Source organism: Ictidomys tridecemlineatus, unplaced genomic scaffold (assembly GCF_052094955.1).
Source record: "Ictidomys tridecemlineatus isolate mIctTri1 unplaced genomic scaffold, mIctTri1.hap1 Scaffold_55, whole genome shotgun sequence".
NCBI classification, from domain to species: domain Eukaryota; kingdom Metazoa; phylum Chordata; class Mammalia; order Rodentia; family Sciuridae; genus Ictidomys; species Ictidomys tridecemlineatus.
Window position 1 is genome coordinate 729,445 of NW_027523660.1, and position 17,045 is coordinate 746,489.

At 53.8% G+C, this 17,045-nt stretch overlaps 1 pseudogene across 1 annotated transcript in view; it reads right to left on the reverse strand.

The window, feature by feature from the left end:
- Positions 1 to 2,197: 2,197 nt before the first annotated feature.
- LOC144374023 (endothelin-converting enzyme 1-like) overlaps positions 2,198 to 17,045 on the reverse strand; it is a 39,951-nt pseudogene continuing 25,103 nt past the window's right edge. The window contains exons 9-17 of the transcript XR_013433565.1: positions 15,870 to 15,980; positions 14,113 to 14,211; positions 13,323 to 13,400; positions 11,686 to 11,789; positions 8,371 to 8,481; positions 7,674 to 7,741; positions 6,785 to 6,975; positions 5,291 to 5,386; positions 2,198 to 4,547 (exon numbers count right to left, since the gene is read on the reverse strand). The product of XR_013433565.1 is annotated as an endothelin-converting enzyme 1-like (transcript). The remainder of the gene's footprint in view (positions 4,548 to 5,290; positions 5,387 to 6,784; positions 6,976 to 7,673; positions 7,742 to 8,370; positions 8,482 to 11,685; positions 11,790 to 13,322; positions 13,401 to 14,112; positions 14,212 to 15,869; positions 15,981 to 17,045) is intronic.

Sequence of the window (17,045 nt, forward strand, 5' to 3'; positions counted from 1 at the left end):
GCTTTATAAATATTTACATATGGAATATAGCTCCTTCGTTGTTTCAATTTTTTTTTTTCAGAATTGTCCTGATTGTGCTTTTTCCCTTTCATGTGAAGCAGCTCGTCAAATTCTATGCAAAATGATCTTGGGGTTTTGGCTGAGAGTACGCTGAAATCACACATTAATTTTGGGAGAGCTGGCATTGAATATTACATTGGAATTTTCCGCCCACCGGCAGGGTGCTCAAGGGCATTCTCTGACGGTCTTTGGTAAAGTTTCTCAGTTTTCTCTTCTGAGGTTTTCCAAGTTCTGGTTGGGCTCTTCAGTGGACCAAACTCTTTACAAGTTTAAAGTCTGTCCTAACCCCCTGCTCCCACACCCTTTCAGAAGCCTCTGCAGGCCCTTCTGCTTACACGATTGTTACAGATTGCTTACTTTTTCCAGCTGTTCCCAAGTTACATCCTGTGTGTTTCCACATGTGTCAGGAGAAGTCTGAAGGGCCAGGCTGGGGTTTCAAGTCCTGCTTGGGGGGGAGAACAAGGTTGGGCGAGGATCTAGGAAGATGGGAACGGCAAGGGGCGCTTGGACCCCAGCCCGGGGAGGAAGGAGCCTGTCCTTAGTCCCTGGGAGGTGGCCTGTCTGGAGGGAGGGCATCTGCAGGCCCAGGGCTGGGGGAAGGGTGGCTAAAAGCTCCCTTCTTGGGAAAAGGATGGGCAGCAGCCAGCTCCTCCATCCTGTGCCTTCATGCGTGTGTGTGTGTGTGTGTGTGTGCGTGTGTGTACGCGCATGCATGTTCTGCACACGTGGCATCCCTGGGGCATTCTGTTTCTAGCGGCTTCTCATGTTTTCCAAGCGAGTGGCCTGGGTTCAGAACCCAACTCAGCCACTTCCTGCCCTGCAACCTAGTGTCCCCGAATGACACCTCCTCTGAGCATCAGGGCTGAGAAATTCTCTGTCCCACAGACTGTGAGCTCCAGAGGAGGTGGGTGAGAACTCTTGCACATGGCTGCACTCCAATAGGCACGTGACTCATGGCGGGTCTAAACAGAATTCATGCATCCATCCTGCTGGGGAGGGGTGTGCCCTCTGTGCAGAGAACATTCCAGCCTGAAGGACAAAAGGGACCCAGAGCCTCAGTGGGAAAGGGCTTGGCCTGTTTGGGCTCCAGAAAGAAGCTGGAGGCCTGGGGTGTTGCTCAGTGGGGCGCTTGCAGCCTGAGGCCTGGTTAATCCTGGCACTGCCCCAGACAAAACAAACAGGACACAACAGGGTCAAACACAAGAGGTAGGAGCCAGTGACAGAGAGGGACCTGCTCTTTTAACAGGCTGCTCTCCTGAGGACAAGAGGTGGAGGGGAGGGGGCTCTCCCAGCTGCCCCAGAGAGAGACACTGGGGCCTATGGGCCTCCCAGGCCCCTTTGCACCTCATGGGGACAATCTGAGCTCAAAGCATATCACTCTCTCTGGCATCCTCACTGTCACCCATACCTGATGGTTACCAAGACAGAAGAAGAGAGTACATTGTAGGTCTTATAGCCAGAGAAACAGAGAAATGACCTACTCCTTTTAAAGACAGGTAGAGTCAGGCCGGGCTTGGTGACCCACACCCGTAACCCCAGAGACTTGGGTGGCCAACACCTCAATTGTCGTGTAGGCCACCGTGTTTGTGGTACCTAGTTACAACAGTCCTAGTAAACTAATACCCTCTGGAAGGAGAGGAAAGCCTGTGTGAGCCCCCATGCAGACCTGAAGCTTCCTAGAGGAGGTGATGGTGAATGGGGCACTGAAGGATGGTAGGAGTTCACCAGGTGGGGAAGTCAGAACATTCCAGGCAGCAGGAAGAACGCATTTAAAAGCCAGCGGAGGCTGTTTTTTGGACCTCTTTGAATTTCCTGCCTGCCCTGCCCAAGCATCTGAGATTCAGAAACTCTTTTGCTCTGAGATAATGGAAAGATGACGTTGACCAGGGAGCCCCTTGGGCCCAGGCCATGAGATGCATCATTCTCACGGGTAGGGGGTGCACACAAGCCTGCCCATGAAGCCTGGCTGGCTGTGGGGGTGCCGGCTAGGTGGGTGCAGGCAGGAGGAAGCTCCAGCTGTTCCTCAGGGTCCAAAGCCTCTTCCTAGTGAGGCTAGGGTGGGCCGCTCTGGGCTGGCTGGGGCTTTCTTGTGGTTCCAAAGGATGCACAGCACCCTGGAAGGACACTCAGACACAAGTGGCTCTTGATACAAGTACTTTATTTTAATTACAATGGTGACACACAAAACTACAGTAGCACAAAACATAATACAAAAAATAGATTCCCACCTCCAAATCCCACACCCAAGTGCCCACAGAGAAGCAAGCCCGAGGCTCCCCTGGTCTTGTGAGTGCAGCTGCCCATCTCCCCTTGGCCTTGACACTGTGGAGGGGCAATGGGAGTGGGGACGCTGCCTCTGCGTGGGCCTGGACTTCTCCCCCTGCCCCGCACATCCTGACGAGGAGTGCCATCTCCATTCCCTCTGGCTAGACTCCAGCCCAAGACACTTGTGTCTGGCTGGTAGCACTGACAGTTTCCTGGACCACCCTTCCCTGGGGAAGGCAGGAGGGTGGGGCAGCGGAGGCACAGGGAGGCGCAGGGACGGAAAAGGCCCTCCTCCCAGGTGGCTGGCTCTAGCTCCTTCCCTGGTTCCTTCTTCTCTTTCTCCCAAAGACCTCCCAGGCCTTGAACTTGTTTGTGAGGAACAGGAGCCTCACCTGGAGTCCACTCACAAGCCTCCTGCTGACCCGAGCTGTCTGTGCCTCTTGGACAAGGCTTCCTCGGTAAGGGGCGCACCATGGGGCAGGGCCTGGTCTCTCCACAGGAGCTGCTGTGCGGCTGCAGTTGGGTCCACCTACCTGGTGGAGCCTGAGGATCCGCTGTTGGAAGGAGCTGTGGCCTCTAGGAAGGGGTGACCTTCTTGGTCTCTTGACTCCACGGGCCAGACTGCGCTGAGGAACCCTTCCCTTAGCCTCCTGTCTAAGGAGGGGAGCCTGTCCAGCTGCAGGGGCCGTCCTGATCTACACCAGGGGCCTTGATGGCTGGAGCCCAGGGCGAGGGCAGCGGCATCTACCTTCTACTACCCAGGGCCACAGTCCTGCAGGCCAGAGCTCCTGGGGGCTGAGGGGTGGCCCTGTGAGCATCAGGAGTGGGAGTATGGCCTTGGGTTCCAATCAGGACACTTGGGGGCTCCACTGAAGAGGCCAGGAGCCACTGGGGCAGGGGTCATCTCCTCAGCACGGCCCAGGCCGCAGCCTCAGATAAGGCACTAGAGAACTGGTCTGGAAGCTGATCAGGCTGGGGGCTGAGGACGGGGCTCAGGGGAGGATCTGGACCCTTCTGCAGACAAGAATGGCAGTCTCTTTCCCCCTTCCCTTGGGGGAGAGGGATCCTGCAAGGCAGAGCCCAGAATGGCTGGGGTGGTGGGTTGCTACAGAGAAGCAACAGGTCCCGCGGGGTGACCCGAAGAGGAAGGGCCAAAAGAGAAGGTCTATGGGCAGCTGCGTGCATCTGGTGCTGGAGGGCCCTGTGCTCTAGATCCAGGGCGCTTGGGTGCCCTCAGACTATGCTGGGGACCCTGACCTGGCTTCATCTGCCATAGCCATCAGTCCCCTGCTGTGACTGTGGGGATGAGGTCTTCCTTGCTGGGGTTTCCATGGTTGAACTCTGGGGGCAGGGGCAGCAAGCTGAGAGCAGCTGGCCATAAACTGGGCCTCTGCCTGGCTCCCACATTTCCTGTCTGTGGGTAGCCATGCAGTAGTCACCACAGTCAGAGGATTTGCTTAGTGGCCTGGGGCAGGTGTGTGTGTGTCCCTGCCTCAGCCCAGCCTTGCAGTGAGGGGGTAAATCAGTGGGGCTTCCTTGTCCACAGGTTATTTAGGAAAAAAAAAGAAAAAGAAAACATAATATATATAACAATCCTTCCTGCAAAAAAAAAAAGTGTTTTAAATGCATTTTTCCCTGAAGATTTCCAGTGTATTCCACAATGTTTAAAAAATAGTTCCCCCAAAAAATATATCTTAAAGCATTTGACACAGTGGTAATTGTGGTCTATGTGGTGCTGGATGTGGGTGAGGGGGCTGTGTCCCCTGGCCCTTGTTGCTGTGGGGCCCAGGCCTGGTGAGCCACCAGCCCAATACCCGAATGCCCACTGGAGCTGGTGCATGCTGGGACGCCGGTCTGCACAGGGGAGCAACTTGGGTATGCGGAGGACTCCCACCTGGCCCAGTGCTGGCTGCAAACCCTCCAGTTCGGGGAAGGGGCCCTGGGCGGCCAAGGGGCTGGAAGGAGGGGCAGACTCGGCAGCCTCCCCTTGGGGCTCGTCCTCAGCCCCTTCCTCTCCTCCGTCTTGGCTCTCTGTGCTCTGCCCTTTACCAGACTTCACATTTGTGACGAGGGTTCATGGGTGACCCAAGGGGGCAGTGGAAGTGTTCTGAGAACTCTTTGGAATTGGAGAGGGAGCCGATGACCCTGAAGCGGGAGGGGCTGTGGGGGTCGGTGATGAGGCCTTCGTGGGAGCTCTCGGGCGTACGGACAGAGCACCAGACCTTTGAGGGAACAAGGGGGAGAAGCTGGGGTCACTGTGCAGGGGTGGAATAAACCCTCACCTGGTGCTCACACCCCAAGGAGTCAGGAAGGCCCGTGGGTGGGTCGGAGGGGAGGCTGGTGTGCGCCTGTGCCCCTCTCTGACGCAGGTGTCACCGAGCTGTGTCTCTTCAGCCAGAGCCGGGTCTCTGTCTGATGCCAACATACCAGGCTGGGATTCTGCCCAAACTCTACTTTACAAATCTTGGATTTAGTCCAGATCTCCTCTTTCCTGGGCAGGACACTCTCTCGAGAAGCAGCTCTGGGAATCAACTGAAGGCCAACTCAAGTGCCGACCTGGTGGGTCTTGATTTCTTTCTCCCCTGGTTCTGGGGACTGAACCCAGGGCTGCTCTCTCACTGAGCTACATCCCAACCCTTTTCATTTTCTATTTTCAGATAGGGTCTTGCTAAGTTGCTGAGGCTGACCTCGAACTTGTGATCCTCCTGTCTCAGCTTCCCAAGGAGCTGGGATTATAGGCATGCATTACCGTGTCTGGCTATGTTAAGAAGTTTCTAGAAAACCAGAACCAGGAGGGGCCTACTCCACCACATACAGGATACTAGTATTCTTTCTTGGCCCTTCCTTGAATCTCTCTAATGACAGGAAGCTCACCTCCTCACAGGGTAATGACCTGAAGATGGTCGGATGAGTTAGGGAGCTGGTGATCGGAGGGGACCTGTACCTGTTCCCCTAATGAACTCACCTGTGCAAACCCCAGGAAGAAGAGCTGGTCATTGGTGAGACCCAGCGTGGGCAAGGTCTGCTCCTCCCCATTCTTCTTTACCCAGTTCTGGTAAGCCTGGGAGGAGAGAAGGCCAGAGGTTGAGGGCAGCCAAGACACAGGGGCGAGGGGCTAGTGTGCAGGCCGGGGCTGGTTTCTGGGGTTTGGGCTTCGGCTCAGCCTGGAGGATCCCTCCTCTTTCTCTGCTCCCTCCCTAAAGGGGAGTGCAATCTACCCCAAGGCCTAAAACGCCATACAATGCCCATAGCTCTCCAATGTGCACTTTGGCGCCAGCCTCTTCCCTGATCTGGATATTCAACTGCCTTAGCTGGACACCCAAGGTCACATCCAACTCAGCATGGCACAGAAGGAATAAGTCACACACACACGTACCCTCACCAAACCTGCCACCATACGATGGCACCACCACCCTCCTAGTTACTCAGGCTCAAAACCCAGAGTGCCCCCCAACTCTTCCAGCCAAGCCAAACACTCAAATCTGACCCTCCTCACCCTTCCCCCTGTTCCACACGGCCTCTTGCCTGGGTAACCACACAACAGCTTCCAACGGGTCGCCCTGACTCAGAGGAATCAAGGACACAAGCCTGGTCCCCTCCTCATGTGGCAAACCGTCTAGGGCGGGTGTTGGCAGACCTCCTCTGTGAGGGCCGGAGTAGATGTTCCAGCTTTGGGGCTACCGGTCCCTGTTGAACTATCCTCCTCAGCGTTCAGAGTGCAAAAGTAGCCACAGGCAACCTGTGGACACAGTGTGGCCAGGTCTCCCAAACCTACAGGGACAGACTGGGGCTGGATTTGCCCACGGGCTGCGGGCTTGCAGACCTGCCTTAAAGAAGGATTTATATCATGTCTCTGGTTTGACCCTGTAGTGGCTCCCACTGTCACCAGAATAGAACCAAGCTCCTTTCTCAGTGACAGAGGCCCTTGCTTCCCACTCCTTCCACCACCCCCTGCCCCTGGCCCTTTTTCCTTGGTGAGTTGCCAGGCTGCCTCTCGGGCTGGGACCTGTATGAGAGTCACTTGCTTTCACCTCTGGCCACCTGAGGGTGAAGGTCAGGGGCTCAGAGCCAAGCCAATGAGCTCAGATGGTAGCCACTTACTCTAGACTAGGATCAGAACCCAGAACTGGCTCTGTGCTCAGTGTCCTCCTGGGCCCTGCTGCCCTACCTGGCAGTGGGTTCCCCCTCAAAGGTAAGAAGGGGCCAGCTCTGCAGGTGGACCCCACCCTGGCTCTCTCCCGGGTCTCTCAGGCAGGTGGTCTCCAAGCAGAAGGCCTTGGGCACCCGGCTCAGGCTCTGCATCCACAGTCAGTGCTCACGTCCTCCCCATCCCCACCGACAGATGAGGAAACTGAGGCACAGCACTCTTGCAGTTTGCCAGGCGTCTCTACACTGACCTACTGATGAGGCATGTGGACAGATGTGGACCTGGACAGGTGCACAGGGGGAGCAGACCCACCTGATAGGCCGCCTTGAGGCCCCCATTGTCTGTGATGTTCTCCCCAAGGGTGTGGCGGCCGTTCTTGGGCTCCCCATTCATGCTGTAGCTGCTATACTGCTCCACCATGCACTCCGTCTGCTGCTTGAAGGCCTCCACAGAGGAGTTCTTCCACCAGGGCCGGAGGTTCCCGTCCTTGTCATACTTCCACCCTGTGGTTGGAGCGCAGGAGTGGCACCGGGGGACCTGTCCCTGCTATCGCTCTTCTTCCCTCCCAGTGACAAGTGGGTTCCTCTGTCTGACCCCCACCCTCCAGCCTGCACAGGGACAGGATGTCCATCAGAGGGCCAGAGGACGGGCCAGACCGAGTGGGAGAGGGTGGGGGAAAGTGGCCAGGCAGGCGGCTGAGCAGCTGTGCAAAGGCTCGAGGCGCGGGGTGGATCTCCACTGGCCAAGGGCCTCGGATCCCAAGGAATGGAGGCCAGCAAGGGGCCAGTGGAGTTGACAGAATCAGGAGCACATGACAGGCCTGGTCTCCAGGGTCTCTGCCACTTCCTTCTTCTCCCAAGCAGGGGGCAGTTGAGGAAGACCCTGGACATTAGCTACTGAGGAGGGTGTGACTTCCACGTCTCTGATTCCCACTGAGCACCGAGCACCCAGCACCCTGCAGAAGGTGCTTGCTATAGTCTTCACACGATCCTCTCCACCCCCACCTGGATCTGTTGCACCCATTTTGCAGATAAGGAGGCTTGGAGAATGACATAATTTGCCGAGTTGAGAGCATTTGGCAAGCGGCTGAGCCAGGGTTTAGACTCTGGTCCTTCTCTCCAAAGCTAAGTCCCAGGGAGCAGAGGCAGCAGGGCTAAGAAGCTGATGGGCTCTGTCTGGAGGGACCCCAAGGAACCTGTACCTTGATCATCAAAAGCGTGAGTCAGCTCATGGCCCACGACGACACCAATGCCACCAAAGTTTAAGGCCCTGGAGGGAAAAACACAAAGTGAGAGCAAGGCCTCTGGCTCCTGCCCTGTCATGTGGCCCTCACTTCTTGGGCCTGAGATGTAGCAGAGTCTCTCGGGGCTCTGTGGGACACAGCCCTGGAGACAGTGGGAGGCTGGGCAGTCTAAGGGAGCCAGCTGTGCCCTGTGGGTGATATGCACGTGCTGGACACTCTAGAGGATCACTGTCCCCTACCACAGACTAGCAGTTAAGCTTTAAAGCAAACAAAGCCTGGGAATGGGCCAGCACCTCTTCCCAAGCTCTACACGGTCATCCCAGGAGTCCAGCTTCTAAGACAGCGCCCTTTCCTGCCAACTCCCTGGCTGTGACTGCTCTAAGCCACTGTCACAGCAATATTTCCCACATGGGGCTCTTGACTGCACAACTGTGCCACGTTCCCCAGTTGCAGGAGCTTTCGGCCCCAGAGACCCCTGGAGGGAAGGCAGGGGACGGGGGCTGCTGCATTCTGCACCCACGACGCTGCAATCCTAGGCCACCTGGCCACTGGGGCGCAGATGGCTCAGTAAGATGGCTGTCAGGGTCAGCTGCAGACACAGGGCTGGCTAAGGGGCAGGGGACCCATTGGGGCACCAGCACCAGAGATGGCCTACTTGGGCAAGGAGCGGGTGTAGAAGGGTGCCTGCAGGATCCCAGCCGGAAACACGATCTCGTTCTTGGTGGGCGAGTAGTAAGCGTTCACCATGGGCGGGGTCATGCTCCACCTGCAAGCAACAGGTGCGAGAGAGCCCAGGCGGTGGGCGGAGTGGAACTCCAGTGGGTTCTCCTTGACCCGGGGCCCAAGTCAGCACAAGGACATCGGGCAGCACTGTTTCTGAGGGGAAAACTAGAAAACACCTGAATGTCTATAAATCAGAGATATCACCTCAGAGGATGCCACACCGAGGCGCTCACAGACAGCAAGAGGGACCATCAGATATTGAACTGAGGTTATTTTTGAGGCTTGAAATGTGTCTAGAAACTATTCTAAGGTGTGGTCTGTGGACAGTCCCCAAGATCCTTTGGTTTATGATGTCAAAACTATCTTCATTATAACACTGAGACACTTTGCCTCTGCCACGTGTTGAGATGTGCATCATGGTACAAAAGCAACTGTGGATGACACTGCTGCCGCCTAGGCAGGGAGCCAGGCAAGTCCTAGCGGCCACCTCTCCTTCCCCAGAAGGTGCTCCAACCAAAACAAACCAGCCAGTCATTTTCATTGACAACACCCAGGAAAAAGTAGCCTAACTATTAATTCCATTAAATCTCGGCCCCCAAGTACCAGTATTTAATATCTCGTGTGACCAATGGGGGAATACCCACGTGGTGCTTCAGGCCTCTCTCATCCTCTTCGGATGACTGACCAGCCATGGAATTTTGGACTTGGGCAACTAGGCAGACATGTTCTTGAAAATGAAAAGGGAAGCTTAGCACCTCAGGGGAAATAATTCACATTTTGTCATTTACTACCAATGATAAAAATCTGAGGTTTCAAAAAAACTAAAGTTTTAAAGAAAAATTAAAATTTTGGAAAAGTTGTATTGACCATCATGAATTTGATAGTACTTTAAGACTTTTCTCAGGAGGTCAACTATGTTAACTAATGTGAAAAAAAATTTTTTTTGGGCTGCAGTATATGAGAGTGGGAAATCTGTAAATCTTAGTGGAACCACGATTTTTTTTCTTTTCTGTTTTTTTTTTTTTTCATACTGGGGACTGAACCCAGGGTGTGTAACCACTGAGCCACATCCTCAGCCCTTTTTAATATAGTATTTAGAGACAGGGTCTTGCTGAGTTGCTTAGGGCCTTGGTAAGTTGCTGAGGCTGGCTTTGAACTCATGATCCCTCTGACTCAGCCTCCTTAGCTGCTGTGATTGCAGGTATGTGCTACCATGCCTGGCAAAACGCTATTTTCCAAAGGACCAATGCATGAGGCCATGATTATGTAAAAATCCAAAAAGTGCAAGACAGATCAATGATTTTAGTGTACAGGGTATGAAAAGTTCATGGATAAGTTTTCAGATTTTTCATATTGTATTTTTTGGAAGGGGGGGCAAGGAGGCTAATGGGAATTGACCTCAGGGCACATGACCACTGAGCCCCAGCCCAGCTATATATTGTATTGTATTTAGAGACAGGGTCTCACTGAGTTGCTTAGTACCTCACTTTTGCTGAGGCTGGCTTTGAACTTCTGCCCATGCCTCCTGAGCCACTGGGATTACAGGTGTGCACCACCACGACTGGTTCAGATTTTCCACACTGTATTAATCTTTCCTTCCTTGGGGACTGAACCCAGGGGTGCTCTATCACTGGGCTTCATCCCTTGCCCTTATTTTTTACTTTGCTAAATTGCCTAGGCTGGCCTTGAACTTTGGCTCCTTCTGCCTCAGCCACCTGCGTAGCTTGGATTGTAGATGAATACTGCTGTGTCTGGCTAGAAGATAAGTTTAAGTGAAAAATTTTAATCTAAAATTTAAAAATCCGGGTAAATTGGCAGTAGTGTCTGTGCCATATTCTGAAGGTGAAGGCCCACCTACCTTCTTGTTTGTTAGGGGGACCCTGGTTGACAATAGAAAACTTGGAGGAAAAGGATGTTTGAACCTCCATTGCCCACAAGAGGGCGCCAGAGGCAAAGAGGACTCGTTCTGACTTTTGGTAAGATTTATCCTGTTTCAGGAGTGGAGGGAGTACTGGGCTGACTATATCTAACTTTCCTGGGGAGACCATTTTAAAAAGAAGGGTCTTTCTCCAGATTATTCTGACTTAAGATCTGGGGTAGAAGTTAGGCTATGGCCAGGTGCAGTGGTGCCCAACTGTAATCCAGCAATTTGGGAGGTAGAGGCAGGAGAATCACATGTTCAAGGCCAACTTCAGCAACCTAGTGAGGCTCTCAGCAACTTAGTCAAACCCTGTCTCAAGATAAAAAATAAAAAAGGGCTGGGAATTTAGCCCAGTGATAAAGCACTCCTGGGTTCAATCCCCAGGAACTCCCTACCCCCACTGCAAAAGCCCCCACAACCAAACACCACCATAACAACAACAACAAAAAAAAAACATCAGGAGGCAACCCCTACACCCACACCCACATTTTTGGCAGTGCTGGGGAGGGAACCCAGGGTCTCAAGTACTAGGCTGTACTCTACCACTGAGCTACACCCTCATCCTAGGAGACTATTTTTGAAACTGCTCCCTAAGGAACACTGATGCACAGTGGGATTTGCAGTGTTCATGTGCTTGGTTATTAGCACCCATCTAGAACCTTCCCCAGCTCTCAAGGAGACAGTGGGAGAAACCACTGCTCCTGTTTGTGAGGAGTTATGGGACATTCACGCATGCAGAGGGCCTCTTCTCAGGGCCTGGCTCTCCCCAGTTCCCACACTGGATTGCTTTAATGACCCCAGAACCACTTCCCTTCCCATCTACTTCGAAGATAATGAAATGAAGGCTCTGAATGCGGAAGCCATGAAGCTGGGATGTGGTGCCAGGCCTCCTCGGCCTCAGAGGCCAGGTTCACTCTGCCAACAGGCTGGGCACTGCGGCACACAGACTGGGGCCAGAATGGGCTCTATTCTGGCTTTTTTTGCAGAGGGTTCTGGGGATTGAACTCAGGGGCACTCGACCACTGGGCCACATCCCCAGGCCTCTTTTGTATTTTATTTAGAAACAGGGTCTCATTGAGTTGCTTAGCGCCTCGCCGTTGCTGAGGCTGACTTTGAACTTGCGATCCCCTTGCCTCAGCCTCTTGAGCTGCTGGGATTACAGACATGGGCCACCGTACCCAGCGGCTTTTGGTTTCTTAATTTGAAAAGAGGGCCTCTGTGACAGTCATACCTGGCACCTGATAGTGGGTGGGGAAGGCAAGCTCAGCGGGGTGCATCCCCATGGTGGGGAACCAAGGCCTTCCTGGCCGGGCCTGAGGGACTCACTGGTCTCTGTTGGGGGCTTTCCTGAGCTGGTCAGCGGTGACCCTCCATGAGAAGTTGAAAAATCGCATGGCGGTCTCAAAGTAGAGGTCTGGAACTGCCTTGTACTGAAGAAAGAAGCAGAGACACAGGATGGGAGCATGCCCAGAGGAAACTCAGAAACAGACCCCTCGAGGTGAAGGGATGGGTCAGCAGGCCCAGGGCCAGAGTGTGGGCTTGGAGCTGCAGGCTCCGCCCCTCCGGAGCCTCTAACCTGCTGGGCCCAGCAACAACTGTCTCCTTCAGGCGCCTGACAGTGTCACAGTGCTGCAGGATGCCCCAGTAGTGGTTCCCTTGGGCAAGAAGTATCTCCATCACTGTCCTGCAGGACTGTGACGATGGGTGTGTTCTCCGTGTATTCTATACCCACCCTGGCCAATATGGTAGACCCTGGTGACAGGTGGCTACCGAGCATCTCAAATGTGCTAGTGTAATTAAATTTTAATTAACTTAAGTTTTGATGAATTAAATAGCCCCCCCATGGCTGGTAGCTAACAAATTGGACAGCACAGTTTTAATGAACCACACTGGAATCTAGCTCTGAAATGTAAGGGGACAGGTGTTATCACACCCCCACCCCTGGGCAAGGCCTCTCAGCTCCTGACAGGTGCAAAGCCCTCCCCCAGGTCCACTCCAGATCTTTACGGTGTACCCAAGGGCTGCGATAAAACACTGTCCTGTGGGCCCTGCCTGAGCTATCTCCAGGAGACTCTGGGTCTTGCATCATGATGACCCTGGGGTGTCTGAAATTATTCTCAAGAAACATGGCTGTGGAATGAGTCTCCTATTCTCAGAAGTAATTTTAATAGTCTTAGGTTTTAAATAGAACCATGACGAGAGGTTATTATAATTTTAAAAATGCCTGAATTTCAGAAATTTCACTCATGAGAAGATAGGAAACTATCATTTGGGGCAAAATCACAACCCACTTAAAGGGGTGATGTGCCGAAGGTTCTGGCAGCAGGGAGGCAGCAATCCCCCTCCGCCTCAGTGGAGTGTCACCGTGCATTTGGGATGGCTGCCTCCTCATTCCCATCCCCATCTCACGGTCAAAATTTGAGGTCCAAGTTTTCTCTGAGGAGGTCGGGGTACAACCCTGAAGACTGGTGGCCACTCTGGGGCAGGAGCGGGGTGTGAGGAGCTTCACTTTCTACCCACCCCATGGTGTTTTAGGGCCGAAATGCTGGCCAGCTGACCCCAGCCCTGTGGGCTCTGGGCTCAGGGTCAGGTGGTGCTGTACCTTTTAGGATCTGCTTCCCCAAGACCTTTTTTTTTTAATTTTTAGTTGTAGATGGACATAATATCTTTATTTTCTTATTTATTTAATGTGGTTCTGAGGATCGAACCCAGGGCCTCACGTGTCTGAGGCAAGCACTCTGCCACTGAGCCAACCCCAGCCCCCCTGCCCCCAGTTTTATGTAGTGCTTGGGTTGAACCAGTTGGAGTCATGATGCGAGGCCAGCGTTCTCCCACTGAGCTAATCCCCTGATGGCTGTCATGATGCCAGGTCAGCCTCCCTGCCTCCAGAAGCCCTGGGCATCCCGCCCACCTTGGCCCCTCCCCAAGTGGGCACTTGGGATGGCAGGGCGTAAGCCACTCACGTTGTTGAACACTTTGTCCAGTTCCTTGGGGTCCATAATGAAGTTGGGGTAGCCTATCATGTTGTAGATGGCGTCCACCTAGATGGGAGGGACACAGAACTGAGTTCCCGCGATGCTGGCCAGCTGGCCCCAGCTCTGTGGGCTCTGGGCTCAGGGTCAGGTCAAGGGGCCGGGGATCAGGCACCTCCCCACTTAGGACTTTCACATCTCTTTTTGGAAACATTCCCTCCTTGCCTAACTTATCTTTTTTAAAAAAAAATATTTATGTTTTAGTTATAGGTGGACACTATATCTTTTTTTTTTTTTACTTTTATATGGTGCTGAGGATCGAACCCAGTGCCTCACACAGGCGAGGCGAGTGCTCTACCGCTGAGCCACCACCCCAGCCCCCAGTTAATCTTTTGGGTTTCTGATTAAATGTTGCTTCCCCAAGGGAAGCTGCTATGTTCCAAATGTGTCCCCAAAGTTCAAGTGTTGGAACCTTTGGCAGGTGATGAGGTTCTGAGGCTCCGTCCCCCACTGCTGGGGAACTGGGAGCTGTGGAGTGAGCAGGCACCACAGTGGCTTGGTCCACCTCTCTTGCACGTGCTCTCCTGCCTGTCCACCCTCAGCCAAGAGATGTGTGACACTAGGATTCAGGCTTTGCCCCCAGCCTACTACAATGGTCACAAGGCAGGACAGCATCCATGCGTGCCCAGGGGACAGGCTGGTCTCTCCTAGCCCTGCTCTCTCTCTGCTTCTCTCGCCCAGTGCAGGAAGCCTGGGTGCCCGAGCTCCTGGGCGGCCTCACCTTCTCCTTGGCTGACTTCTGGGTGTCCTCATCCATTCACTTCAGCGTGCTCAGGCTCTCCTCAAAGGCCTTCTTGATCTCCAGGATTATCTCGCTGGCCTGAGGAGACAGATGTTGCACCCTCAGTTCTGGGCACTGGCCCCCTGGATGCAACCAGTGCCCCAGGCAGGATGACACTGGACCCGAGGTCAAACTGAGCCCACGCTCAAGGCCTCGGGTTCTGCAGAGCGGGCTAAGAGGGTGGCCACGGCTGTGCTTCCAGACCATGTTCCTAACATGGACATCCCGTGAGACAAGACGGGCCTTCCGTGCACTGGTCTCTGTGGTTGAATGAGCTTGGATGTGCCTTGGGGAAGCAGAAAGGTTCACAGCAGGACTTTTCGGAGCCTTTAGCATGGTGGAATGCTCGTTTGGAGCCATCCAGAAGACATGGCCTCTCTCAGGCTGATGGGATCCTTTTTGATGGAATAGAGCTTTAACACCCAGAGAACTTGATCTGAGGAGCACTCAGAAAGGCCACACTCATGCGCAAATGGCAGCTGTTGAGGGTGACGATGCACGGGCAGACCCAGGGGCCAAAGATAGAAGATGGAAGGATTCTGGGGAAGGGGAAGGCAAGAGCCGTGGGGTTGGGGCCAGACAGACCTGGATTCAGATTCTGCCTCAGCAGATGTGATAAACAATTGCTGCCATTGACTGTAGCTTATTTTGGGCCAGGTGTTCTTTACATGTCGCATCTCATTTTGTTATGGCCAGGCTTTGTGGGCAATGACCACACAGACTCCATTTTGCCCTGAGACTCCACATCATGTAAGAAACGCTTCTCCCATGGAAAAGCTCCGCCTCTGCACCCATCAGCGAGCGGTTGCCTAGCATAGCATGTTAGGCGACACAGATGGCAATTCTTATACAACGTAAAAGTGTCCTCTCTTCAGTTCCCATTTTTCTTGGACAATCTACCCTGTCAGAGGTGGACTGTCTAGATGTTCGTAGCCATTCTTTAACTTGTCCTTGACTAGGGACGTTTTGGCCCACCCTCTTTACTGCTTATGATTTTAGAACTTATGATGTTTGTTTATGGTTTTGAGTCATAGCAACAGCCACTTATGCGTTAATATGGTTTTGGACTACAAAAGGTGTGCTCGAACCCTGGGAGGGGGTGGAAGGGTGTGGACTAGCAGCCTGGCCCTTGGCCTGTCTCTTGCTTTAAGATCGACTTGGTGATTTATTGCAATCTCACCTTAACAATTTAACACCCCTCTGCAGAAGGGACAGCCCTACTTTCATGTCCCAGGTGAGGGGAGAACACCGCTCAAGTCACCCAGCCAAGTGACAGAGCCAGAATCTGAGCTGGGGGCTGGCTGTCTCCCCAGCACTCAGACATGATGATCCTGTACCTGCCCGAATAATTCTGTCACCCTCAGAGTAAGAAAAATGTCACTTCCAGGTCAACATTACCTGGTGGGGTCCTTCACAGCCCCAGGAGGTGGAGATGGCTGTGGTAGCCTCGTGGGGTCACTGGGAAGATCAAATTAAATAACACAAACTGGCCTGGCGCTCAACCACGGAAGTCATTTAGTAAGTCCTACCCTGCAGCCTGAGAAGACGGCCTCTGAGTTAAAGAAGGCCCCAGGATCCTGTGGCCTGGAACAGGAAAGGCCCAGGGCAGAGCAAAGTGTGGGCTGTCAGGCTGGCGGCAGGGTGGGGGGTGGTCCAGCAGATGTGATGCCCACTCTGTCCACAGGGGAGGTACTCACTATGTTCTTGCTGTCCTCGGCGAAGGTCGCTTTGACAAACATGGGGCCCGGGGCAAAGCCCAGGTTGTTTTCCGTGTCACTCATGCAAAACTTCCAGCGAGGAAGGCAGGTCTGGAAAACACGAGCGCAGAGGGTCACTAGGGCCAGTCCTCCTTCTCCCAAGGCCTGGCTGGGAGGTGGCGCCATAGGAGGCCTGTGCTTTCCCCCAGAACTCCAGGGAGACAAACCTCTTCTGGCTGCAGAAGTTATTTTAGTCCACAGACACCCCTCATGGCCACCATCTACTGTCTCCTGAGTACCAGCCTCTGTGCTTGGCAGTTCACGAAGGTCTGCCACTGAGCACCCCTAGCAGGCAGGGATGGGCCACTGGACAGACAGGAAGCAGAAATTCAGTAAGGGCAGTCACTGGTCCAGTAGGTGACAGTGGGTAGGGGTGCCACAGGGATGGGAACTCTGACATGCCTGGTCCTCCATCCGGGTCTCCCGCCAACTCCACCTGGTCCTGCCTCCTGGAGGACACAAAGAATCTTGGAGGCGCAGTACCTCGGGAAGCTGCCCGTCCACCTGAGCAACGGCAACCTTCCCAGAAGGCCAGGGGCCCAGCCCCATTTACAGCCTCCTAGAGAGAGAAGGCTACAGTGACATCACAAAACTTCAATGTTGGCTTTTTTTTTTTTAATGTTCTAAGGATGCCAGGCAAGCGCCTCACCACTGAGCCGCATGCCCACTCCAACCCTAGCTCTTTCCTTATATTTTATTTTGAGATAGGGTCTCTCAATGCTCATTGCCCAGAATGGCCTTGAATTTGCAATCCTCCTGCCTCAGTCTCCCCAGCAGCTTGGATCACAGGTGTGTCACTGCGCCAGGCTTAATTTGGTTCTTCCTCAGTCTCACCCACAAGCAGTGCTAGCCCACAGGACACCTCAGTAGGAACCAGAAATGGTCCTTGAGCTGCAGCTCCCCAGAGCATGGGCTGATAAAGAGCACCGGGAGGGTTTCAGCCTCGCTGTCCCCCTGCCCGGCCATCCCTCCATGGACAGTGTGTATGACCAGGTGTGATGACCCTGCTTATGTAAACCGGTCCAGCTGCAGGGTCCTCTTAACCCTGAGGAACAGGCGTGACAACCAGCTCGGGGCAGCCTGCTTCACACCAGCCCTACTTCGAACAACCCAAAT